Source organism: Pleurodeles waltl, chromosome 12, assembly GCF_031143425.1.
Source record: "Pleurodeles waltl isolate 20211129_DDA chromosome 12, aPleWal1.hap1.20221129, whole genome shotgun sequence".
Classification (NCBI taxonomy): Eukaryota; Metazoa; Chordata; class Amphibia; order Caudata; family Salamandridae; genus Pleurodeles; species Pleurodeles waltl.
The window spans coordinates 115,320,187-115,347,561 of record NC_090451.1 but is presented as its reverse complement, the minus strand read 5'-3'; the positions used below and the strand labels follow the sequence as shown (position 1 = coordinate 115,347,561).

The following is a 27,375-nucleotide window of genomic DNA, read 5'->3' as shown; positions in this document are numbered from 1 at the left end:
TGGCTCCAGGTCATCCACTGATCAACGGCTCTGAGGCAACTGAAGATTTGAGAGTTTTCAATGTTTTGGGGGTCTTCTAATTGAAGTAGTATTTGTGTGTCATCTGCATAGTTGTAGCATGTGAGATGGAAATCATTGATCAGTTCTGGTAAAGATATCATGTAGATGTTAAAAAGCAAAGGTGAGATGATTGACCCTTGGGGGACCCCTGTTTTTGTGAGGTAGGGTTCGGATGAGAAGGGGGGTGAGTGGATGATATTTGCTCTTTTTTGGAGATAGGAAGTAATCCAGTGAGCGCAATCCTTTGTATGCCGGCTTCGTGGAGTCTTTGAGTTAGGGTGTCATGGTCAACTGTATCAAAGGCAGCTGAGAGGTCCAAGAGAAGTAGTGCAGCAACTCCATTTCGGTCAACTGTGTTTTTAAGATCGTCCCAGATTGCCATGAGTGCCGATTCAGTGCTTCTTCCTGGGCGGAATCCAGTTTGGAAGTCTGAAAGTATAGAATTGTCTTCAATGAATTGTGACATCTGGGCGAATGCTGCTCTTTCTATCAATTTGCCCAGGAAAGGTCCATTTGTGATAGGTCTGTAGTTGTTGGGGTCTTGCGGGTCTAGATTTGTTTTCTTTAATAATGGTCGTATGTATCCCTTTTTCAGGTCTGTAGGAAGCGCAGTTATAGCTGCTGGAATTATGCACTTGACACCCGCCCAATTGTGCCCTTGAAATTTGAGGGAGGCGACAGAGATTAAAGGAGGAACAACGACTGGGCTAAAGGTGCACTATGAACACTGTCCATTTATCCTTGTCCGGAGGGAGGTAAGCGCTGCAGTATCACACACCAATAAAATAAGTGGACCCTGCTCTCATTTACCTTTGCCCTAGTTACTCTCGGTTTTATGTAATGTTGTGGCTGCTGCTGATGGTTTTTTTTCACGGACTCAGCTCTCGTACTTGGGCTCTTACACAGAAGCTGGAATGGCGGCTTACATTATAAAGGGCAGGTATGCAATCAGTTTATCTTTTGTATTTAGTAGTCTAATGCAGTAGCCGCATAACTCAAGGGGAAGGGTGGGGGGAACGAGGTTAAAATAAAAATTAAAGCACTTACCATGCAGCCGTCCCAGCTGCCTCCTGCTCCCTCACGCTTCTCTTCTTCTGGTGTCCCAGCATTCACTGCTGGGATATCAGCACAGGCTCCCCAGCAATCCTGGTGCTGCTTTAATGCAAAAGCTAGCTTGAAAGCAGCACCAGGATTGGTCTGAGCGTCTCGGACTTCCGCTCAGACACAGCCCTGGGGTCTGTGCAGTTTCTCCAGCCCTACTATTCAACACAGCCGGGTGGGTGTGTTTTTCCAGCCAAACAGACATGCAAACGTAGGTGTACTCTTCCCTCCACATCCCTCCCACCTTCTGTGGCCCAGCCCCACCCTTCCCTGTACTGCTGGCTGTGCCAGAAACAGAAAAGTCAAACGATAGTAAACTATCATTCTATTTTTCTGCTGGTGGCTCAGCCCCATAGTGAAGGAGACGCCCCTATGACTGTAACAAAATCCCAGACATAGGTCAGCCTGTCATTGGCACGTGCCTGTCTCTATAAGAGTGCTTAAAAACACCTATCCCATATGGTAGCGTGGCCGAGCGGTCTAAGGCGCTGGATTAAGGCTCCAGTCTCCTCGGAGGCGTGGGTTCGAATCCCACCGCTGCCAAGGTTTTACTCATTTCACATCTTAAAATGTTTTCCATTATCTACGTTTTCTAGACTATTCCGTTTCTGGAAACATTGCGCTACTGTGCTTTCAATTCCTGAAGAATACCACTGATTACTAACAATAATGGATTTCCTTGCTCAATTAGCCAATATTGAGACTCGTGGCCATCGGACGCGCTGTAAAACAATTAGGTCGGCTTAGTAAACCTTTGTCCATTTTGCGTGAAGATATTTGAAAAAGATATTTGAACGAGGGGCATTTTCAAAAGGAACCGTTTGCCAAGTTCTGTCCTGTTTGCATAGAAAAATATTAGAAAAAAATAATTTGCATAAAAGAATACACGAGTTCGATTGTCACAAAACCAACTTCCTGTGATTTCCGGTTTCCAATAAAGATCAAAAGAACGACTTTTGGTGATAAAAAGAATCAGCTTGCTCCAGGTGAGGCTCGAACTCACAACCTCGGCATTGCTCATTGCAAGTACTGCTGTATAAGTACCGCGCGCTAACCGATTGCGCCACTGGAGCTGACGTGTTAATTCGCTACCTACCCTCTAAATCTCGTACAGTGTACAGCCACGAGGATGGGGTTCTGTAACTCTGAGATAGAGTGACCCGACTTTTTGATGAATCACCTTCCCTTGTAGGTAGAGAAATTGACAATTGTGGCAACAACGCACACTTTATGTGAATCTGGAACGTCTAATGAGTCTGCAGGAAGAGTTAAAACGAACGTAAGTGTAGGCTAAAGCCCAATGCACGCAAATGGGTATATCAGCAGGTCTGTGTTTTTTTGGTTGCTAGTGAGTATGAAGTCAAACAAATACTCAGTCGCCAAACATTCCCAAGTTAAGCACTGGGGATGGCCCACAGATGTGAACTTTCATCATGAGGCTCTGCAATAGGACAGCTGTAGCCTTTCACGTGCAGTTCTGAAAGGAGCGAGCTATTGACAGCCTTAGGCCCTGCCTTCATCTGTCTTCGCTTTAAGCTGAAGATGAGCTCCCTGAGAGCCAAGACTTAAATATAACTGCAAGCGCTTCAAGATTTTGCTTCATCTTGATATCTGGTTGCAGCAGGGAGGCGGAGGGTAGAAGGAAGGAATTAGATTTTCTTTTGGTACTTCTTTTGCTTTACAGATTACTTTTGCTATTGTTCCTCTGCATATTTTAATGCCGAACATGTTTTACAAAACTATTGTTGAAATTAAGACTCGTCATTGTTTACGCCTGTTCCCAAGTAATAATAACATTGCGACGCTCTGAGATCAGTACTGGATAAACAGAGCCCAGAGGAGTCTCACTTCGTGGCACAAATAAAACAAAGAAGAAGCTTGTGAACGTTAAAACACAACTAAACTCTCAGATACAAATTTGGAGAAATAGTGCTGCTGCAGTGTTCACGTAGCAGAAACATAAGATGTTAATGGGGCATATATGGGATCTTCGATGCTTTGTAAAGCTTTTTGTGCGGTGGGATGCATACTAATATGTTCCTATACAATACAAAACACTAATTCGTGCTGCACGCTGAAAAGCGCTTGTACGCCTCGTCGGAGGTAGTAAGTGCTATAGAAAAACAATTACAATATTTTTATACCCACAAAACCACTCACAAATAACGCTGTGTGTGTTTGCGGCAGTTGCTTTTATTATTTGCGCTTTTTCATTTATGTACCTCTGGTTGGGCCTAACACATGCAGGTGAGCGTGGCACACCCTTATCTAAAAGATGTCTTCATATCTGCAAAATGCCAAACATGTGCCTGGCTAGGGAGCCCTCCCCTTCTTTTACCCCCTGCCAGCTCACTGTTGTTTCTAAGGAATCTCTCAAGGGTGGGTAAGTGTATTATGGGGCCCTAGGCCCTCATGCTGGTAAGTAAGGTGACGCAGACACAGTGGTAGGGTACTACTAAACTGGCCTCAGGCACGTGCGCCCAGCCCCTTTTATTGGCAGGGTCACCTGACTGGTGACGCCTGTGCTGGGTGGGTGTGGGGTACTCATGTAAGACCAGCCCTCAGCAGAGTGGATGGCAGAAACACTAGAACGAGTCCAGCTGGACTCTACATCCCTCCCAAACTTTATTGAGGAACCAAACAAAAGTCCAACCTGTAAAAGAAACAATAACAAAGCACCACAACTAGTCTCTCTGCCTCAAAAAGGCAGACTGCAGAATTGCAGTGGACATGGTGCAGCTGGGAGCACCCGGACACCTCTGCACAAGTCCATAATTTAACCAGGTACAGCTGGGCACAAACACTGTGTGGATGAAGTCCAGATACTTCAGTCATTTGTCCACGACCTCACAGTTCGCTGGATATTGTCGATCCTGTCCTGCCTGGGCTCATGTGATCAAAGTCTATTTACAGTTTCTGATGCGGGTGCATCTGGAGCAGTGGGGAGTCCACTGTATACAGTTCTGGACGGCATTCTGACTCTGGAGATTGTCTACCTTCTAAGACTGCAGATGACGTGACGGCCTGGGGCACCTGGGAAACCAGCGGCAGAGCAGCAGCAATCTTCCCTCTCGTGCCAGACCTCCATCAAGCAGGAGTCTCCTCGAGGCCGTTCCGCGGGCTTCCACGGGACTGTGTGGGCTGTGCTTGCCTATCTCAGGCCCAGCAAAGACATCTCAGAGGAACAGCCTACAGGACCACATCCTAGTCTCGCATGGAGCCACAAGGGTGGTTGAATGCAGGGTCCGCTTGCTCAAGCCCTCTTGATTCAGGTGCTCTGGCCGTAGTGCAAAGTCTTCAGGTGACCAGTCTCTCGATATGAGACCTCTGTGCTTCCGGATGCCTGACGTGGAGCTGTCTCAGAGGCATTCTCTCTTAGCGAGATTCCCCTCTCACAGGAATTTGTTGGAGGCCCTTGTCCCTGGATTGCGGCGGGACTGCGTGGGCTGTGCGGGCCAACGTAGGCCACGCCAAAGGAGTCTCTCTGAACTCCCAACAGGCCCACGTCCTAGTCTTGTGCAACCCCAAGGGTGGATAGTCCAAATGATCTGGTTTGCTCACACCGGCAGGCGTCTGGTTCACGGGGCTCATGGCAGGTGTTCAGACGATAAGTTTCTACGTTGCCAGACATGCCTTGTCAGCGTCGGTTCTTGTTGCTGACTGTCTCCACTCAGGTGGTGCTGTGCTCCTCCTTCGATGATTGGGCGATGCACCTCATGATGATGATGATGTTTTTCATCCTTTTGCATATCAAACAGGTGGCGGCGGCTTCGTCGGCGGAAGGACCACTTGATGGATGTAGTGGCCACGGCGGATCTTGTGTGGCCTGTGCAGTCGGCGTCAGGGATGCCATCACAGCTAAGCAGCCGGTGACAGGTGACAGGACGGTCGCACTGGGAAGCATGGGGGACCACCCGCATCGCTGTCTTCAGTGATGTCTGCTCACCCCGGTGACTCTCTTGTATTGATGGGTACCTCCTCATCTGCTCGTACAAGTCCTCACTTGTGTCACTCTACTTCCTTCCACTTTCACACCTGCGATGGAGTTGACCTGTGGTGTGACCGGTCTGTCACACTCCTCTCCTCATTTCTTGTTGGCATTGTGCCACTTTCTCTTCTCCCTGGTGTGGCGTCGTGCCACAGGTCGCATGTTGCGGCACATGGACCTTGCGCTGCACCTCTGCTGGTACATCTTCCTCTTTGTCCTCGGTGTGGCGTCGTGCCACAGGTCTCATACTGCTTCACACAGACCTATCACTGCACCTTCGCTGGTGCATCTTCCTCTTCGTCGCAGCCTCTCACAGGCTGAGTCCTGCGGGTAGGACATGATCTGCTCTTCAGGCAGACCTCTCCCGGTCTGGTCCGTTCCCGGATCCTCTTGGTGGATCTCTCTGTAGCAGGAGGGTCCTCGCTCTCTTCCTCCTTCTCTTCACTTGAGGGCGCCACTCTTGCACCTCGAGGCTGCGCTGTTGCGGCGCTCACTCCTGCCATCTGCTCTGGCAGGGTCGGTCAGTTCAGATGACCTGCTCACTGATGGGCCAACGGTGGCCATCTTCCGTCGTTGTGTGGTCAGCTAACATGGCCTCTCGTCCCGTGCATTACGTCACGCTCTCGGGTACTCTCGCCATCTTCACGGACTTTTACCCATGTCGTCACATTCTCTGGCGCAGCTCTCTGTGCACGCTGCGCACGTGACAGTCTCTTTTTTTTTTCTCTGGGCGTCCTGTGGTAACGCCTGGCATATCCCTTTCTTGTCCTGCGGTGATGTCCATCACTGCTGGGGCATGTGGCGTTCTTTCGGCGGTGGCGGTGGACGGCCGCCAGGGGCTACGCAGGCCATGCGCCTGCTCTTCGTGCCTCACATGGCACTTAGGTCCATTTCTCATTGTTACAGCTTGGCTGGGACAGCTGCAGTCTTCTCCTTCCCTTTTGCAGCGTCACCCGCGTCGCTTCCTTCTTCCTCGCCGTTTCCGTCTTCTGCGCCGTTTCTGTCCACAGGCGCACTCTTGGTGTAGAGCAGTCACTTTCTGAAAGTGCTGCTGTAGACTTGCCTTCATCCAATCTTGTTTTCCTTTTAACACAGGAATAGGGTGCAGTACCAACTTTGGCCACTGGATGCCAGTAGTGCACTTCTTTTCCAGGTTGAAAGACAGTCTTTCCTCCTACCTCGTTTGTTTTGAAACATAGGCCGGTGAAGCCATGCTGAGGAGCCATGCTGAAGGAAGAGTTCACCAGTCTGGAGGAGGCATGTAGGTAAGTGCACTTTCCCTTTGTTTCCACTTTTCTGTCTTCTTTTTTTTTCTTTTCTTTTAACAAGAGCACAGCCTCGTGGGGAGGGGGGGGCACTCTGGGCAGTTCAAAAATACTTTTTTTTTTTTTTTTTGTACAGCCTCGTGGTGACATGCGGGCACATGCAGAATTTCTGGGATGGGGGCGGCCCTGGACGCTTTTCATTCCTCTTTTTTTTGTTTTGTGGTGCGTGGGAGCTCCTCTTGCTTTAGTTACTGCAGGGACAAGGGGGGGCAGCCCCTGGGCATTTTCATTTCTTTTGTGGTGCATGCCAGCACCATTGCGGATCTCACGTGGCGGCCGCAGCAGTCCTTTGTGCTGCGGCCGTTTTGCCGGCATTTTTGGGGTGTGGGGGCAGCCCTGGGCAAATCTTCGGTGCACAAGTGCACCATTATTAAAATGAAAAGGGGCGACCGGCCCAGGCCACCCTTTGCCAACTTCTCCTCACGGCGCACGACAGTGCCACTTTAAATGGAAAAAGGGGAAAACGCCCCCCCGGTCGTTTTCTTTATTCGTGGTGCCCGATTGCACGCTGCTGACAGCATTCTTTTCTGGGGGCGACCGGCACCGGCCATTTTTGGCACTTTCTCTTCTCTTTTTCACGGCGCGCAAGAACGGTTTTTGCCCATGTGCTGCACGGACCCCGCAGCCCTGTGGGCAGCGCTCTATCTGACTCTGGGGGGGGAGGGCGGGCTCAGGACAATTTCTTCGGGGGGCACCGGGAACACAGCACTGCGCGCCTCACAGTGCTTTACTTATTTTCGGCACCCGCAGCCGTTTTGGCAGCGCTGCGGGACGCTGTGATCGACAGCACTCACCCCCTTCTTTCGCACTGATGGGGCTGGGGCTGCGACGGCCTCACTTCTCCTCCTTCCTCCACCGATTGCTGTGTCGTAGGTTCATGTCTGCAACCACTTGGGGTTGCAGATCCCACTCGTCGCCAATGTAATATGGGGCCCTAGGCCCTCATGCTGGTAAGTAAGGTGACGCAGACACGGTGGTAGGGTACTATTAAACTGGCCTCAGGCACGTGCGCACGGCCCCTTTTATTGGCAGGGTCACCTGACTGGTGACGCCTGTGTGGGGTGCTCATGTAAGACCAGCCCTCAGCAGAGTGGCTGGCAGAAACACTAGAACAAGTCCAGCTGGACTCTACAGGTAAGTGTTGATGTGAGAGAGCATGGGGTCAGAGGTCACTCTTATCGGATTCACCTCAAGTTTTTCATGAGTCGCTCTGGAGTTCTTAGCAGGTTAGCACAGGTTACATTGTCGGAAACCTTCACAAGTCCCGGAAAGAAACACCGGCAACGCATCAAACAGGATATTCTGATGCAGGGTAAACTGCACTTGTGCACCTGTCTGCCTCATAAAGTGTTAAACGGACATGTGGGGGTCCTATAAGGGAACTGAGAAGACAGGTTTCCAGGAGTTCATAAATTGTATAATGTGCGCTGATATCATAAAATACGTTTTCACTTTATAGTAGAAACCCTTTCTTGGCCGCAACCTGGGAGCAGCAGGAGGATACTTTTTTACTGCAGCGAATGTGTGGGTTGGGCGCGCTGTATGAGATATCCGCCTAGAAGCACTCTAAAGGAATAAATAGCACAAATTAAATGTGGGTACGTTTGTTGGTGGGCGCCGTGTTTAAACCCATCCCGCTCCGATTTGACTTTTGCGTGTGTTGGTGATTTGTTTTGCAGGTAATGGATATTACTCCTGGCAAATGGTAGTTTTGCGCAAGGAAAACTTTGTCAGTTTAGAGTAGTGAAAAGCTTGGAGCCCTCTACCTGGGGCTGGCAAAGAGGAACACACCGGGGCCATGACTACAACGGCGCAGTACCTGCCCCACAACAATGCACTTCGGGCTCCAGCTCATACAGAAGCTTGTTTTAGGCACAGATGGAGCAAACGTGACCCGTCTTTTTCTGTGAAAGGTGTCGACCTCTGCAGGGAATGCACCACACCCAGGAATTTGTTGCCTTATCTGAAACCCAGATTTAGAATCCAGAGGCCAACAAGCAACGGCGAATGAATAGAGACGGCCTTGTCCTGCCGTCAATGATGTCATCGGACATGACGTGAGGAGGCCATCTTAAATTGGGGGAATATACATTAAATATTGTGTAATGGTAGTGATTTTCTCGATGCATTGGCAGCGCGTAAGGAAATCGATGTAAACATAGTTGTGGTAATGATTGTCTTTGCACTGTGGTGCAAGGGGGTGGAACCAGGCACCCTCATAAAACAGCCTCTAACATTTGACCTCGGTCTTTGAATGCACAGCACCAGAGAAGAACATGATTTAAAGCCCTGTTAACAGAAACAGACTGGAGACCTTGAAAACATCCAGCGCGCTGGTCGAACGCTATTAGCCTAGGAATAAAGTAGTCCCTAAGCACATGCTACATTGACACAAGTGGAAGGGTACAAGTACTGGGGCCACACTCCAGGGGAGTGTACAACTGTGGAAAGGTGGGACAAAGAGGAAGGACTGACAAGCAAGGATTTTTTAAAGACACTGAAACAAACCAGTGAAAAAGCAGAGAGCCCACAAAGAAGTATATACTAAAGTATATACAAGAGGTCTCGAATGCTCGACCTAAAAAAAAAAAGAAATCACTTACCTGCTCCGTGGCATATTGTGTGCTCTAGACTAGGATTTTAGTGTTTACATAACCATTTAAAATGTACTCTTCGTGTTCTGATGTTTTTTGGTATATTATTACTTAATGAAAGAGGGCTTGGGGTTCCATTAATTGTCCATTGGTCGTACTTAAAACACAACTCGCTCACATACTGCTCAGTGGTTTGTGTAATGGTTGCAGTACAACTGGTTTTCTGATTTTCGGGATGGCACATTGACCAAATATTTAGTTCCAGGGTACCTAAAAAAAACAACCTAAGTATTTCTACGTAAGACTAGAAGTATCAGCTCCAGCCATAACAGAAGCAATCTATGTTGGCATAAGTCTTTAAAATCGATGGACACAAGGGTCTAGTGTTGCAGTAGATGAATAAATAGTATACTCAGGTGCAGCTTAGTGCAGAGCACAATGAACATGTGGTTTTCATTTGTTGTTGCCTTCTTACTCTTTGAGCACTTTGCAGATGTTTCTGCAAAATCACATGTGTTTTTTCATGGAAGAAATTCGACCCAGGCACATGATAAGCCTGGTTCATGCTAATCCTGGTTCCCATTAAAAGTGAACCACTACACTGAATCCCAGAAAATGTGTGGTGTAGTGGATGTGAAATCCATAGTCAGTCAAACTCTTGAAAACTAAATTCATGCCTATGATCACTTTTTCCTTGTATGGTATCTCAACCATTATTTAGTCTAAGTATAAGAAAAATACAAGACTGTCTATTCAGTGTGGTCTTTGCTTAGGCCAGGATCTTGGTGACCACTTTTCTTGTCTTTAAATGGAACACCCCGATCTTGAAGTGGAAGAGCTAGTGTAGAACTGCAAACTGGAGGAATTATCACCCAAGAGGAAGTGGCGGTAGAATACGCAAGCGTAAATATTGCCAGTGAAAAATATTGTGTTATACAGACCTCCTAACAACATATCACCGCACTGGAGTTAATAAAAGACAATCTGCACCAAATGTGCCAATATTTTTTTGTAGCAGCAAGGATGGAAGTGGTGATCAGTCTTCTTCTGGATCTCGCAGTACACTGGGAGGCAAACGACTTAGTTTCAAATTTACAATTTTGCGAAGCTAATTTGGCCACACAAAAAGGACCAGGAATCAATAACTGATTTTACAAATTAGTTATCAATCCACTGTAAGGATTACAGTCACAGCAATACAGAAACTAAGAAATATGAGTTGATACTCTCTGAGAGAATGCAGACGGCTCCTTCTCAAAAGAAACAAAATTAAGGACATCTTGCTAAATTTAGGCTAAAAAGAATAAGGTCTCAAGAGTCTGGAGGCAGAGCAAGGCTGGTGTCAGTATTGCAAAGATTTCAGTAGAAGTCTTTAGAAATAAAGAAACCAGTGTTAGCATATAACAATGCACTGTAAGGGCAAAAATGCAAAAGGGCTCCTCTCCAAGTCTAAAGGATTCTGCCATAATTAAAACAAGGTGAAAGCTAACTTAAGATGGAAAGTTCCAGGCACAACCATATTTCTAGTCATATCATTCAGAAGCTCCAATTATTTCTTGTTTTCACAGAGCAACTTGCAACATGGAGCAAGTCTCCCATCCCAGGGAACTCTAACGACCAAGTTACCCTTGAGTCTCCTCACACCAGATATAATATGAATTGGAGGTTTCTTCATGTCCATTAAATCATCCACTCTTTGCCAAGATTTCCTTCTCAGGCATGGCTTTCACTGATACACAATACTTGTTCTCTAGCTAATGAATAATGAATGCACACCTGCAAAGAAAGAAACATGCAGAACACAGCAAAATTACACTTCATGTTAAAATGGAAGGCATACTTAGGCTAACTTAGTGAATAATGGTTAATTGCACTTTTAATACTCAATTATAAATGTAATCATTATATCAAAATAAATGCAAAACCTGAATAAGAGTCATGATTACATGTACAATGTGTTTCACTAGATACAATTCATCAGAAGATGTGTGAATGAGAACTACAAACCATCATGGTAAAGGTAAACATTAAAACACACATGTAAGACGTATATATGAAATTCTAATACCTACAGTGAACGCATCTCCAATAATACATTTGATGCTTCACTATACATTAATAATGTTAATTCACACAGAATATATGATGTTGATTACAACTCTAGTTACGTTTGTAGCTTATAGGGGTAACGTCAAAATTACACTTCTTCAGAACATATCACCCCACTGTATTTAAAAAGAGAAAATATACACTCAATGGGGCAATATTGTTGTAAATGATATTAGTCCCAATATATGTCAGGCAACCTTTTCGTCATCTCGGTTCGGAGATACGGCCACTGCAGAAGCATTATGAGTCTGTAATTGGGCGATCTTGTAGGTTAAAAATGCCAAATGTCCAGTTGGATAAATGAGAGCAAGCTCCATGCTCCTTTCTGTGAACTTATGCTCTTGTTAATTGAATGTAACAGTACTTTTGAGGCCCAGGGCTTCCTTGGAAACTGTTCTGTTTTCTAAGTCAAGAGAAGCCACTTTCCTGAACTTTTGCGCTGTCTCCTGTTCCAACCTATGAGTCAATAACAATTCCTGGGCTCGTGGACTTTGTCCATTTTCGAGATTGTGTATTGCCCCTCTACCTATTCCTCAGCATGTGAGCTGCTTTCACTTTTCAGCTTGCCAAGCACCCATACTGCTGACTATAAAGTGTCAATTGCACCTTCCTTGCCCTGGTCCAGAATAGCTATTGTCAAACGTTGAATAAAAACCTCCTAAATATTGTGATAGTGCCACCATTAACTATTATATGGACATTGCCAATATCATTTGCCAAATGCTTGCTTCATGTCTGATATCTTTAGTCACAATCCACAGTGAGTGGCCCTTCTGAACGACCAAATCTACCAAAGGCATTGCCGTGCACAAACTGGATTTTGTATGCACCTAGGTCTCTTCCTCATTTTTTCATGGTTTTATTCTCTTCCGTGAAACCTTGTGTAAACATCCATCTAAGTTATGTGGATGTTTTTATTCAGGAACTGTTTATGGCAGAAATGTGTAAATCTCTCTCTCTCTCTCTCTTAAAAAGAGAGAGAGAGAGAGAGTTAATCTGCCCTTCTGTTTTACCATCTTCCTACCTTTCTATTGCTAAAAACGTCCCACCTTTTACTTCGTGGAATATTGCAGAGCTGTAATTTCTCTACTTAAAGCCCATACCTGAAGACAGTCTTTGACATAGTAGGGAAGAAAGAGTTAATTAGGTCTGGCATGATAATGCAACAGTAGTGAGACCCAATGTTACCAATTCATTAAAATATATATATAGGAAGCTTTAGTCGGTGTTGGCTTTTTAATGTATCGTTCAGCCTCCTGTGGAGCATTACAAAGCACGAATGTACATTCCATCTCAAATGTACACTGAATCATAAAAGTGTAAAGTATGTAACTTATACGTGCATTGTTGACAGACAGCAAACGTTTATAATTTTTTTCACTGCAGCAGGTTTTTAAAAAAAGATTTTAGTTGCAACTCAAAATGGAAGCTATTCTTACTGCTTACCTTTTACTTGCTTTTTATTACGTTTTATTTAAAAAAATCTGGCGAATTAACTGTATCCTTCACTTTACTGTTTTTAAAGGACTGACCCAATCGATGTAAAATGAGTGTTGTGGAAGGCTGGGAAGCGACCTGTCCAGAAGAGGCAGCAGAAAAAGTCGTTGTGCTTCTCGCATGGGACTGGTACATTTTCTGAATTCTGCTTGGTAAAAAATGAAAGTGTCTTTCCACTGTGAGATTCAAAACATAAATACTTGAAATTAAAAGAAACGACGACGAAGGTGGGATTCGAACCCACGCGTGCAGAGCACAATGGATTAGCAGTCCATCGCCTTAACCACTCGGCCACCTCGTCCTCTTAGTATCGATGTCTGTGTACACATTCTAGGAATTGTTCATGAAGAGCGAATGCGCCTTGGGAAACAGTACAACAAGGTCTAATAAACCTCTCCTCGCACCTGTTGCAACAGGAAGATGGCACAGCTAATGCCACTTCACGCAGTCTCAGGTATCGCGTGGCTCCGTTTAGAGAGCTCGGGCGTCACCAAACCCCGCTCTAGGATTGGGATGTTGATGTCAAGCTTTGATTGACAGCCGTAGAACAGCGGCCGCTTATCCCACGGCCTGCATGTCCGGCCTTTGAACGACTGCATGCTCCTGCCCAAAAGACCGCACCAATAAAACGTGCGGCCTCCATGATTGATGGCATCGTACATGCTAACAAGTTCGGAGGGCGTGAGCGAGTACACGCCTTCTTGGTTGGGGGAGGGGGAAGTGCACTTGGATCCAAGGGTGTCACCTCGAGCAGATGAGGTGGGTCGCCTTGTCAGTGCGATGCAGTGATGTCACTTACTTTGTCAATGAGAAGTTATCTTTAAAAAACAAGTTTTTGAAGAATTCACAAATTGGGGTTGCAGGCAACAGAGAGGAGGGTTATGAGGGACAGAGAACAAAACCGCCACCTTGTGCCCTATTTGTATTTAACCTATTCCAACAAGTAATTTAGCAGCCAGGAAAATGTGACAGGACTGGCTTTCTGAACTGGATAGAAATAGACTGCATTTTAGCATAGCTTAAATGGTGATAGCATAGAGACCTCTGCGGAACGTGAAAGGTTACGGGTATGAAACTGCCGCCCCAGCAAGGCCTCCAGAGTTCATTTGCTGAGGCTCTGTAAATGCCCAGGGGTCATGACGATAGGGCAATGTCCTGCAGAACCAACAGGCATGGGAGCCTTAACAAGACGAGTAGGACATGACTTGGTTAGTTCCTAGTAAACTTAATTACTCTTCATAGTCTTCCTCTCCACAGTCCCGACTAACTGAGCTCTTTAGTATCTCACCACAGTATCTCACCCATATTTTAAAAAAAACAAAAATAGCCCCAACACCACACTTCACGGGAAGAAAACCATCATGTGACTTGATAGGCGGGGCTTCCTGTAAGTGACCAGCAATCGAAGGAAAAAACATCCATTTCCACGCACCCACCACAGAAGGGAATGCAGGATTGTGGCAAGGCAGACTATCCCTCAGAGCAACGAAGATTACAGGCATGTAACCAAGCCATTACCATCTTCGTCCATCTTCCTCGCCATAGCTCTTACTGGTTGAGAGTATACCAGAGCCAGAAGAAACGGAGGAAATTGATGACGAGAGCAGAAAATTATGCAACACCAAGTATTTTTACTGACCAAATGAAATAAAAAAACATATTGTTCATATACATCATTCCACTGCTAAAAGAACACAGAATCAAAGGAAAGTGAAAATAATTTCCCCATTTTTAACTTACAGTGAAACTAAAAGTATGTGGAGAAGACCATGTTGCAGCAGCACAAATGTCTTTCAAAGAAGCTCCTTTAAAAAAAGCCCAAGAGGAAAAACTCCTCTGTTGGGATGTCCCCGAATGACAGCAGGAAGAGAGAGGCCAAAGAAATTACCATCTTGACCCACCTACTCAAAGTGGAAACCGTTGGGCACTGATCTTTATTACCAATACCAAAATACATAAATAGAAAGTCTACTTTCCGAAAAGCCAATGTCCTTTCTAAAAAGACTGACGGAGTTCTGACAAGGTCCTAGGTGTGCCAAAGAACGTCCTGCTCCAAAAACAGAGAACGTTAAAAGTAATAAAGAATCAGGTCTTGAGAAACATTCAAAGTAGAAAAAATTTCAGGCAGTAAAGTAGAATCTATACGGATGACCACCATATCTGGGAAATGCTGGAGGAATTGTTCTTGTTAGGGGAGAACCCCAATCTTCCTCAGTCTATGACCAGAGGAAATTGTCACAAGGAAAAATAACTTCAAAGCGAGAAACTTTAGAGAGACTAGAGAAAGAGGTTCAAAAGGAGCCCCTTGCAGAAAGTACAAAACTAGAGGGAGCTCCAGGGGCGGAATGAACCACTGGTCTTTTCAATTGAAAGCTACATAACATTCTGGAGGCCAGAACATGATACTGCAAGAGTCAAGGGCTCCTATTGGCTTTAATAGCACCCCATTGACTTCCTAATGTTGACACTGATAATCCCAATAGGAAACCACCCTGCTGGAACTCCAAAATGCTATCACCCTCGTATGATACTTGAAGGAAACCCATGGACAAACACCATTTGGAGAAGTTACTCCAATGCTGCTTATAAACCTTTGGAGGCCATCTCTGAAGAATAACATAACAACTTCAACATCTTCCTCCCAATTTCCAGACCCTGAGAGACAATGAACGAAGCAAGCTCTCTGAGACGGTCAGGAATTGGAGTGGAGACAAAGACAGAGGGAAAATCCAGGGGGCTCCGCAGCCAAATAAATTAGGTAAGGGAATCATGGTTGCTGTTTCCAGGAAGGAACCACTATAAGGATCTTGACTTTCCCCTTTTGAATCTTGGCCAAAACTCTGCTGATTTAGGAGAACGGGGCAAACGCGTACAGCAGACCCTGTGGCCAGGGAAAACTCATTGCATTCGCCCCTCAGACATCCCGACAAGGGAGAGGACTGCAAACAATGGGAAAAAGAGCATCCTTGAGAGAAGCAAATAAGTTGTGCTATGGAGATTCCAGCAGATCAGCTATCTCCTGGAACATCAGAGTCTCCTCTCTCCTACGTTAATACCTGGCGAGAGGTATTAACGTAACACCTAGAGAACATTAAATAGGGAAAAACCTTTTCAAATTAGAGATTATCTTTTGCCAGCTTGTCAAGTGATTGGGTGATTTCTTTTTCTGTTTCTACTTACTGAATCTGCAGGAAGTTACTGAGCTACTGAATCTGCAGGAAAGTGTACGGTTCTGGCTAGACTGTTTCACCTCCAAATGATCTCAGCTTGAAAGTGTCTCGGACAAAAGAACTCCCTTGATGTCCTTGGTTTTGTCAGTGGCCGAGCTGCCCCGCCAAGGACAATAAGAGGCTGCCATTACCTAGCGGGCCGCCTCACAGCAAATAACAAGGGCTGCTACCACTCCATGCACCCTGGTGTCATCACACGCCAGAGGTATGAAGGTCTCATTAGGGTATACATGCCAATAGACCTAATTCAGGTGAGAGACTCCTGACTTTGGAAACCAAAAATGGCTTTATGGCAGCTCTCTCCTGTCTTAAATTTCCTCTGCTTCAATAGAAGTCAATGGGGGAAATACTTTCTGCTGACTTTTTTTTTGGTGTGTTTGCTAAGGCTAGCTCAAATTCTACATCCAATTGAGAGAGGCAGCCAGAATCAAGAAGTCAAAGCCCTATGAAAAATGTGTACGGATGCACACAAAGAATCCCTATATGTTCATACCCTAATAAGTAGGTCGGAAAATGTCTAGTCATGCTCTCCCAATTAGTTTTCTTTAAATGGAGAGTATACTAAGCATCACTTAAGTAATTTTAAATAATACATCTGTTCACTCTTTGTAGACTTGAGAAATATGTCAATAACTATGTGCCTTATACAGCATGAAGTCTCTGTGGTCCAATCTGTTAGCGGGTTTGACTGTTAACTGGAAGGTTGGTGGTTTGAACCCACCCAGGGATGCTGATTTTGATTACTAAAAGAAATACGGGAATGAATTTTTTTCTAGCTTACGCGTCAAGAATTTTCAATTCTATTAAGGACACGGAGGCGAGGATTATGCTTTCTCTTTCTTTACTGAAATTCACAGCAGCCAATTAAAACACAATAAACAAAAAACTTCATTTCCCAAGATGCTCTAGTCCATGTATCACGTGCACCAATCACAGTATGTGACCTTAGTCTATATAATGTTTAACCCCAAACGTCATATCCTCTTTCTTTGAGCAAACCAGTAACTTTAACTCCTTCCTCAACGAACTCTTCTGTAATGGATGAATCGGAACCTCATCCTGTAACGGAACGTCCAATGAAGGAAAAAACCAGGTGGAACTTCAAGTCGACTTCTCGCTCAAGGAAAAAAACTGGATCTTTAACACGTCGATATCAGGATGTACAAATCATCAAGAATTCTTCTGATCCGATCCTGGAAAAAATAGTAAATATATGCCGGTAATATTCTCATAACAATGGCATATAATAACAAGCATAAGAATATTACCATTTCAAACCCAATATAACCCACTGGGAGGGTCTAAGTGAATACATTTTAAAACATAAAATCTATAAAGCATCATTATTCATTATAGGGTGGGATAATCCTCGCCTCCGTGTCCTTAATAGAATTGAAAATTCTTGACGCGTAAGCTAGAAATTTTTTAATTTTATATCAGGACCGGAGGCTCGGATTATGCTAGTTTAAAGCTGACCCATAACAACAGAGGCCACATCTAGCACTGGTTTATAATAAAACTTATGAAAAGTCCCCTCAGACGACCAGTCTGCTGATTTCATAATGTCTTCTAGGCTAGAACCTAGCGAAAAAGATTTGGATGCCATAGCTCTTCTAACTGAATGAGCACCAAAATGACTAATATCAATGCCTGCTTCATTCATAAGCCACCTTATCCATCTCGCAAGAGTGGCAGAAGAGACTGGCTTGAATGGTTTTTGTAATGCAATTAAAACCTGCCCATTCATGTTCTGCCTAAACTCTTCTGTAACCACTTCATAGTCCTTAAGACACTGAACCACACATAATTTCGAATTATCTGGAAACCAGGGATATGATACTGACTTGCAATTATTATTAGTTCTTCTGGAAATATTAAACGTTACACCTTCTGGAGAATAAATTCTACCCGCTAAGTCTAATGCTCTAACATCTGACACTCTTTTGCAAGATACTAAACATAGCAACATAGTTAGTTTGGCAGAAAGCTGTTTACGGGATAAGTATTTATTACTGGGCCAGGAATCAAAAATTTTTAAAACAATGTTTATATCCCAAAGAACTGAATATTTGGCTTGAGGAGGGTTCGAAAAACGAATACCCCTCAAGAGTTTGCATACCAAAGAATGTTCACCTACCGGTTTGCCATCTATTTGTGTGTGACCTGATGAAATTGCAGACCTGAAATTATTAATGGTCCTATAGGATAGTCCAGAAGAAGCTAATTCTGCTAAAAAGTTGATAATTAAATCAATACTTGACTCCAAGGGATTAATACCCCTTCCATTGCACCAACTATCCCATCTACGCCATGCAGAAGCATATTTTTTGTGGGTACTATTTGCCCATGCTCCTTTGATATAGCTTGTTACGAAAGTCCCGGGGTTTTCCATCTTGACCTGACACCCTCCATGCCATCAACGTTAGGGTCCCCGAAACAATCAAGGGATGTTGAAGGCCCTCCGGACTCAACAACAGGTCCTGACGAGGAGGAATGAGTAATGGGAGAGCACACGCTAATTGGAGTGCAATAGGGAACCAAGCCTGAGACCTCCACAATGGGGTCACCAGGATCAGGTCTGCTTCTGCCTCCGTACTTGAGACAGGACTCTGGGAATCAAAAGGAAAGGGGGAAACGCATAACTCAGGACAGAGTGCCAATTCTGTAAAAATGCATCCGTCGCCATAGCCTGTGGATCCGGTCTCCAACTGTAAAACTTCGAGATCTGGGTGTTGAGGCGAGACGCAAACAGATCGATCTCGCAGCAACCCCATTCCTGGACTGTCTGTTGATAAATCAACAGATCCATTTTCCAATCGCTGGGATCTGACAGATATCTGGAGTTCCAGTCTGCTACTGTGTTCAGAGCCCCCGGAAGATATTCCGCCATTACCACTAATCTGTGACTCAGACAGTAATGCCAAAATTCCTTGTCTATCTCTGCAAGAACTCTGGATCTTGTTCCTCCCAACTTGTTGACATAACGGACTGCCAAAATATTGTCCATTCTCAGAAGAATGCAGCAGTCTGTCTTGTTCGGGGATAGACTCTTTATTTCAAAGGACCCCGCCAGGAGTTCCAGACAATTGATGTGTAGATCCTGTTCTCCTCTTGACCAAAGTCCCCCTGTGACTAAAGAGCCGCAGCGAGCTCCCCAACCCCACTGACTGGCGTCTGATTCTATGACAATTTCTGGGTGAGAACCGAAGATGGCCCTGCCATTCCATGCTTCCATGTGGTGAAGCCACCACTGGAACTCTTCCTTGACCTCTGGGGTCAGAGGAATCAGAGCCAAGTAACTCAACCCTTGTCTCAAGTATTGGATCTTCAGTCTCTGGAGAGCGCGATAATGCAAAGGGGCCGAAAAAATTGCTTGAATGGATGAGGCTAACAGGCCCACCAAACAAGCAATATTCCTTAGAGAAATCGTCGGCCTCAGTAGAGCCGATCTCAACTCCCTCTTGATGTTGCAAATCTTCAACGCAGGCAGAATCAACTGAGACAGAATCGAATCGATCTTGAAACCCAAAAACTCTATCACTTGTGCTGGTTTCAACAATGACTTCTGCGCATTGATAAGGAAACCTAAATCTTGTAACAGACTGATTGTCCAATTCAAGTGCGTCAACAAAGTCAGGGAGTCTTGCGCCATCAGTAGGATGTCGTCCAGATATATGATAAGACGAACACCCTTGGTTCTCAACCATTCCACTACTGGTCTTAGTAGCTTTGTGAAACACCATGGTGCCGAGGATAGGCCGAAGGGGAGAGCCGTGAACTCCATCCAATGACCCTTCCACTGAAATTGAAGGAACCTCCTGTGAGGGGCAAAGACCGGAATTGAGAGGTACGCATCCTTTAGATCTAACCACACCATCCAGTCTCCTTCTAGAAGGATATCTCTCAGCATGTGAATCCCTTCTATCTTGAAGTGTCTGTACACTATCCAGGAATTGAAGTCTTTTAAGTTCAGTACCAATCGATGACCTCCTCCCTTCTTGTCTACTACAAAAATGGGATTGCAAAACCCAGAAGGGTGAGGGGTTGTATAGATTACTGCTCCTTTGTTTACCAAAGTTTGAACCTCTAAATCTATAAAATTCAGATTTTCTTGGGAAACAATCATATTTATAGGAGGGGATACCTGGATTGGGGAGCTGATGAATTCCAGGTGAAAGCCTGTCACAGTCTGAATAACCCAGGGATCCCCAGAGATCTCTTTCCATTTGTCCACAAACAATCTCACTCTTCCGCCCAGTGTAACTTGTGAATGGTGAATAATGCTTACCGGTATAGGAGGAGTCTTGGATAGCTCCTTGTTGTCTACGATGTCCCCTGCGGAATCTGGACCTCCCTCCTCGGGGGCGGGAAGGGTAGAACGTGGTATCATCCTGGTCTGTGGAATAATTACCTCTACCTCTCGGGTAATAGTTTTGGGGACTGTTGAAACTACCTCGGCCGGGCATTCGTCCGCCATAACGCCCAGCCCTGATAAAAAGGCCTCTTCTGAAAACTTTTTTGAGGGATAACTGAGCTTTATCAAGTGTGGAAAATGTCGAACAAAATTTTGCCAGTTCTTTAATGAAGGATGAGCCAAAAAGAAAACCTTCGGCTGACGGACTCGCTTCTGACGAGGCCAAGTCTACTAATTTAGGGTCCATTCTCATGAGTATAGATTTTCTGCGCTCGGTGGAAATAGCACAATTTGTGTTACCCAAGAGACAAATTGCCCTCTGGGCCCAACCTAAGAGGACGTCCGTGTTAACAGGTGTGTCTGACTCCTTGGAAGCGACAGCCAAATCTAAGATTTTTGTTAATAGTCCTGACATATCCAGTAATTTATCCTGGCAGAGGCGCCATGATCTATCTAGACCTTTCTTGGGGTCTTTTGCGTATTTTTTCAGAAATGTAATCATGGTAGGATCAATTTCTGGAGTGTCCCTCACATTATTGTCCAAATCTGGTCTAGGACATTCTGCCTTAAGTCTAGAGCGAACCTCTTTATCAAAACTTTTCCTTATGTTTGTATGTACATACTGAGCAACCTCCGAAGATGGGGCCCAATTAGAAGACCTAGGGTGCATAATATCAGAAGGATCGAAGTCCAAAAATTGAAGGGCCATGGGCTGTTTTTTGGCTTTTTTACTGGGCGCTGGTTCGGTTAAGTCATCCGTATCGGGGTCGTCAGAATCCCCAGAGGATGAAGAATCCTGATGAGTGCTGTAATTATGATCCGCACTCCTTTTCCTACGCAGTTTTTCAAACATATCTGCATGTAGGTCACCAGCAGGTTCGTCCCTTGTCAGGTTTTTAGATTTAGACTTGGACTTAGAAGGTGCCCTAGGAAGTACTTCTTCCGCTATGGAGGATGTATTGCCAGCCATCCAGCCCTGGGATTTGGCATATTCTAATAGTTGCCCAGAAAATGGGCCAAGTGCTCTGACCAGGGCATCATTAACTGACTGTTGCACTCTGGAGTCTAGTGCCTCAACCAAATTCACCTCTAATTGGTTGTCAATATCTTCAGGGTAGTACCCTGCATCCTGGTCACTCCACTGAGCCATGATATTAATAATAAATTCAATATAATCAGAAAAATACAGGGGGAGTGGAAAAACCCATACAGGCACTTTACACTGTATATATATATATATATAAATATGAACAGGCATATAACAATGTTATAGATATATAAAAGTATACAAGTCAGGTAACAGTAAATAGTGGAGGAAGCTGCCTGTATTCACCGCTCTGGGCAAAGCCTTGATTTGATTTTACAACCCAGCAAGTATTTAAGCTGGGCGTCAGGGGTGTTGAAAGTCTCTGTATTCCTTGCAAACACGATGCCTCACGCGCTGGTCAGAATGAGCCGATCTCCGTGAAAAAAGCAGGGAAAGGAGATCGGCTCGTCAGAATCGCACGCATTGCAACCTTCGTTGCAATAGAAGACAGACTACGTCTTTTAGCGCGTATAACACTCCCGCTTCGCTCCACATTTAATTGGTGGTCAAAACACCGTCAATACTCGGCAAGAAGCCGAAAATGCAATCAATAATACAGTGAAGCGAGCGGAATCGCGTCGCTACAAAGATTTAACACACAAGAATCAAATACTGTATGAAAATGTACAATAAAGCAAAGGAGAGATAAATGTTACTTATCTGCTGCGAAGCAGCAAAAAAGAGGATATGACGTTTGGGGTTAAACATTATATAGACTAAGGTCACATAATGTGATTGGTGCACGTGATACATGGACTAGAGCATCTTGGGAGATGACGTTTTTTGTTTATTGTGTTTTAGTTGGCTGCTGTGAGTTTTCAGTAAAGAAAGAGAAAGTATAATCCAAGCCTCCGGTCCTGATATAGAATTGCGTCAGTAAACATTTTTATAACTGAATCAGCAAATGCAAAATACCTATTCAAAACGAACGGAGACAGTGGCTAGCGATATAAAAAGCTTGCTGCCAGTCCCCCATAGACAAACACCTAAAAGTACACCGGCATTAAAATCCAGTCCCTAGTTTCTTTCTCCCCTCATGTCAATTCTGTCAATGGCAGTTAGTTTTTTTTTTTTACACTGATATGAATCTAGTCTCGCACGTTCACGGTGCAAAATGATGCTTTAATCTATTTTCTCAATTTACACTCGCCTGATTTTCATCACGTGCCTTTTGTATCAATCGCCTCTAAGGTGTGCTACTGCACAATGTTATGTGAAGACGAGGCTGGTCTCCTGGTTGGAAGAAGCAAAGGCGAAAGAATCCGCCACCGGGAACTGCACAATCTGCTGGAAAGTGGGATCATGGCCCACCATAGCTTTTGAATGTTGACCTTGGGTACTTGGTTTACTTTAACCCCTTCGCTGCCAGGCCTTTTCCCCCTCCTGTGCCGAGCCTTTTTTTGGCTATTTGGAGCAGTTTGCGCTTAGGCCCTCATAACTTTTTGTTCACATAAGCTACCCACGCCAAATTTGTGTCCTTTTTTTCCAACATCCTAGGGATTCTAGAGGTACCCAGACTTTGTGGGTTCCCCAGAAGGAGGCCAAGAAATTAGCCAAAATACAGTGAAAATTTCGTTTTTTTCAAATAAATGGGAAAAAGGGGCTGCAGAAGAAGGCTTGTGTTTTTTTCCCTGAAAAGGGCATCAACAAAGGGTTTGCAGTGCTAAAATCACCAGCTTCCCAGCTTTGTGGAACAGGCAGACTTGAATCAGAAAACCCAATTTTTCAACACAATTTTGGCATTTTACTGGGACATACCCCATTTTTACGATTTTTTGTGCTTTCAGCCTCCTTCCAGTCAGTGACAGAAATGGGAATGAAACCAATGCTGGATCCCAGAGACCACAACATTTCTGAAAAGTAGACAAAAGTCTGAATTCAGCAAGGGGTAATTTGTGTAGATCCTACAAGGGTTTCCTACAGAAAATAACAACTGAAAAAGAAAAATATTGAAATTGAGGTGAAAAAAACATCAATTTTTCTCTACATTTTACTCTGTAACTTTTTCCTGCAATGTCAGATTTTGGAAAGCAATATACCGTTACATCTGCTGGACTCTTCTGGTTGCGGGGATATATAGGGCTTGTAGGTTCATCAAGAACTCTAGGTACCCAGAGCCAATAAATGACCTGCACCCTGCAGTGGGTTTTCATTCTATACCGGGTATACAGCAATTCATTTGCTGAAATATAAAGAGTAAAAAATAGCTATCAAGAAAACCTTTGTATTTCCAAAGTGGGCACAAGATAAGGTGTTGAGAAGCAGTGGTTATTTGTAGATCTCTGAATTCCGGGGTGCCCATACTAGCATGTGAATTACAGGGCATTTCTCAAATAGACGTCTTTTTTACACACTGTCTTACATTTGGAAGAGAAAAATGTAGAGAAAGACAAGGGGCAATAACACTTGTTTTACTATTCTATGTTCCCCCAAGTCTCCTGATAAAAATGATACCTCACTTGTGTGGGTAGGCCTAGCGGCCGCGACAGAATGTGCCCCAAAACACAAGGTGGACACATCACAGAAAACAGAGCTGTATTTTCTGCAAAGTGCCTACCTGTAGATTTTGGCCTCTAGCTCAGCCGGCACCTAGGGAAACCTACCAAACCTGTGCATTTTTTAAAACTAGAGACCTAGGGGAATCCAGGATGGGGTGACTTGTGGGGCTCTGACCAGGTTCTGTTACCCAGAATCCTTTGCAAACCTCAAAATTTGGCTAAAAAAACACATTTTCTTCACATTTCGGTGACAGAAAGTTCTGGAATCTGAGAGGAGACACAAATTTCCTTTCACCCAGTGCTCCACCAAGTCTTCCGATAAAAATGGTACCTCACTTGTGTGGGTAGGCCTAGCGCCCGCGACAGGATATGCCCCAAAACACAACGTGGATACATCACAGAAAACAGAGCTGTTTTTAGCAAAGTGCCTACCTGTAGATTTTGGCCTCTAGCTCAGCCGGCACCTAGGGAAACCTACCAAACCTGTGCATTTTTTTAAACTAAAGACCTAGGGGAATCCAAGATGGGGTGACTTGTGGGGCTCTGATCAGGTTCTGTTACCCAGAATCCTTTGCAAACCTCAAATTTTGGCTAAAAAAACAAATTTTCCTCACATTTCGGTGACAGAAAGTTCTGGAATCTGAGGGGAGCCATGAATTTCCTTCCATCCAGCGCTCCCCCAATTCTCCCGATAAAAATGGTACCTCACTTGTGTGGGTAGGCCTAGCGCCCGCAACAGGATATGCCCCAAAACACAACGTGGAAACATCACAGAAAACAGAGCTGTTTTTTTGCAAAGTGCCTACCTGTAGATTTTGGCCTCTAGCTCAGCCGGCACCTAGGGAAACCTACCAAACCTGTGCATTTTTTAAAACTAGAGACCTAGGGGAATCCAAGATGGGGTGACTTGTGGGGCTCTGACCAGGTTCTGTTACCCAGAATCCTTTGCAAACCTCATAATTTGGCTAAAAAAACACATTTTCTTCACATTTCGGTGACAGAAAGTTCTGGAATCTGAGAGGAGCCACAAATTTCCTTCCACCCAGCGCTCCCCTAAGTCTCCCGATAAAAATGGTACCTCACTTGTGTGGGTAGGCCTAGCGCCCGCGACAGGATATGCCCCAAAACACAACGTGGACACATCACAGAAAACAGAGCTGTTTTTTGCAAAGTGCCTACCTGTAGATTTTGGCCTCTAGCTCAGCCGGCACCTAGGGAAACCTACCAAACCTGTGCATTTTTGAAAACTAGAGACCTAGGGGAATCCAAGATGGAGTGACTTGTGGGGCTCTGACCATGTTCTGTTACCCAGAATCCTTTGCAAACCTCAATTTTTGGCTAAAAAAACGTATTTTCCTCACATTTCAGGGACAGAAAGTTCTGGAATCTGAGAGGAGCCACAAATTTCCTTCCGCCCAGCGCTCCCCCAAGTCTCCCGATAAAAATGGTACCTCACTTGTGTGGGTAGGCCTAGCGCCCGCGACAGAATATGCCCCAAAACACAACGTGGACACATCCCATTTTTTGAAATAAAACAGAGCTGTTTTTTGCAAAGTGCCTATCTGTAGATTTTGGCCTCTAGCTCAGCCGGCACCTAGGGAAACCTACCAAACCTGTGCAATTTTGAAAACTAGAGACCTAGGGGAATCCAAGATGGGGTGACTTGTGGGGCTCTGACCAGGTTCTGTTACCCAGAATCCTTTGCAAACCTCAGAATTTGGCTAAAAAAACACATTTTCCTCACATTTCGGTGACAGAAAGTTCTGGAATCTGAGGGGAGCCATGAATTTCCTTCCATCCAGCGCTCCCCCAATTCTCCCGATAAAAATGGTACCTCACTTGTGTGGGTAGGCCTAGCGCCCGCGACAGGATATGCCCCAAAACACAACGTGGAAACATCACAGAAAACAGAGCTGTTTTTTTGCAAAGTGCCTACCTGTAGATTTTGGCCTCTAGCTCAGCCGGCACCTAGGGAAACCTACCAAACCTGTGCATTTTTTTAAACTAGAGACCTAGGGGAATCCAAGATGGGGTGACTTGTGGGGCTCTGACCAGGTTCTGTTACCCAGAATCCTTTGCAAACCTCATAATGTGGCTAAAAAAACACATTTTCTTCACATTTCGGTGACAGAAAGTTCTGGAATCTGAGAGGAGCCACAAATTTCCTTCCACCCAGCGCTCCCCTAAGTCTCCCGATAAAAATGGTACCTCACTTGTGTGGGTAGGCCTAGCGCCCGCGACAGGATATGCCCCAAAACACAACGTGGACACATCACAGAAAACAGAGCTGTTTTTTGCAAAGTGCCTACCTGTAGATTTTGGCCTCTAGCTCAGCCGGCACCTAGGGAAACCTACCAAACCTGTGCATTTTTGAAAACTAGAGACCTAGGGGAATCCAAGATGGAGTGACTTGTGGGGCTCTGACCATGTTCTGTTACCCAGAATCCTTTGCAAACCTCAATTTTTGGCTAAAAAAACGTATTTTCCTCACATTTCAGGGACAGAAAGTTCTGGAATCTGAGAGGAGCCACAAATTTCCTTCCGCCCAGCGCTCCCCCAAGTCTCCCGATAAAAATGGTACCTCACTTGTGTGGGTAGGCCTAGCGCCCGCGACAGAATATGCCCCAAAACACAACGTGGACACATCACAGAAAACAGAGCTGTTTTTTAGCAAAGTGCCTACCTGTAGATTTGGGCCTCTAGCTCAGCCGGCACCTAGGGAAACCTACCAAACCTGTGCATTTTTGAAAACTAGAGACCTAGGGGAATCCAAGATGGGGTGACTTGTGGGGCTCTGACCAGATTCTGTTACCCAGAATCCTTTGCAAACCTCAAATTTTGGCTAAAAAAACACATTTTCCTCACATTTCGGTGACAGAAAGTTCTGGAATCTGAGAGGAGCCACAAATTTCCTTCCACCCAGCGTTCACCCAAGTCTCCCGATAAAAATGATACCTCACTTGTGTGGGTAGGCATAGCGGCCGCGACAGGAGTCGCCCCAAAACACAACGTGGACACATCCCATTTTTTGAAAGAAAACAGAGCTGTTTTTTGCAAAGTGCCTATCTGTAGATTTTGGCCTCTAGCTCAGCCGGCACCTAGGGAAACCTACCAAACCTGTGCAATTTTGAAAACTAGAGACCTAGGGGAATCCAAGATGGGGTGACTTGTGGGGCTCTGACCAGGTTCTGTTACCCAGAATCCTTTGCAAACCTCAGAATTTGGCTAAAAAAACACATTTTCCTCACATTTCGGTGACAGAAAGTTCTGGAATCTGAGGGGAGCCATGAATTTCCTTCCATCCAGCGCTCCCCCAATTCTCCCGATAAAAATGGTACCTCACTTGTGTGGGTAGGCCTAGCGCCCGCGACAGGATATGCCCCAAAACACAACGTGGAAACATCACAGAAAACAGAGCTGTTTTTTTGCAAAGTGCCTACCTGTAGATTTTGGCCTCTAGCTCAGCCGGCAC

General features: G+C 45.1%; 1 protein-coding gene and 3 non-coding genes across 4 annotated transcripts in view; 1 reads left to right on the top strand and 3 right to left on the bottom strand.

The window, feature by feature from the left end:
• The window catches only part of LOC138267084 (neurofilament medium polypeptide-like), a 113,447-nt gene that overhangs the window by 63,038 nt on the left and 23,034 nt on the right, over positions 1 to 27,375 (bottom strand). The gene's annotated exons all lie outside the window — the stretch shown is intronic.
• TRNAL-AAG (transfer RNA leucine (anticodon AAG)) lies at positions 1,623 to 1,704 on the top strand. The gene has a single exon. It is a non-coding gene; the product is annotated as a tRNA-Leu (tRNA).
• TRNAI-UAU (transfer RNA isoleucine (anticodon UAU)) lies at positions 2,140 to 2,234 on the bottom strand. Its single transcript has 2 exons — positions 2,197 to 2,234; positions 2,140 to 2,175 (listed from the first exon to the last, which is right to left on the bottom strand). It is a non-coding gene; the product is annotated as a tRNA-Ile (tRNA).
• Positions 12,894 to 12,975, bottom strand: TRNAS-GCU (transfer RNA serine (anticodon GCU)). Its single transcript has one exon. It is a non-coding gene; the product is annotated as a tRNA-Ser (tRNA).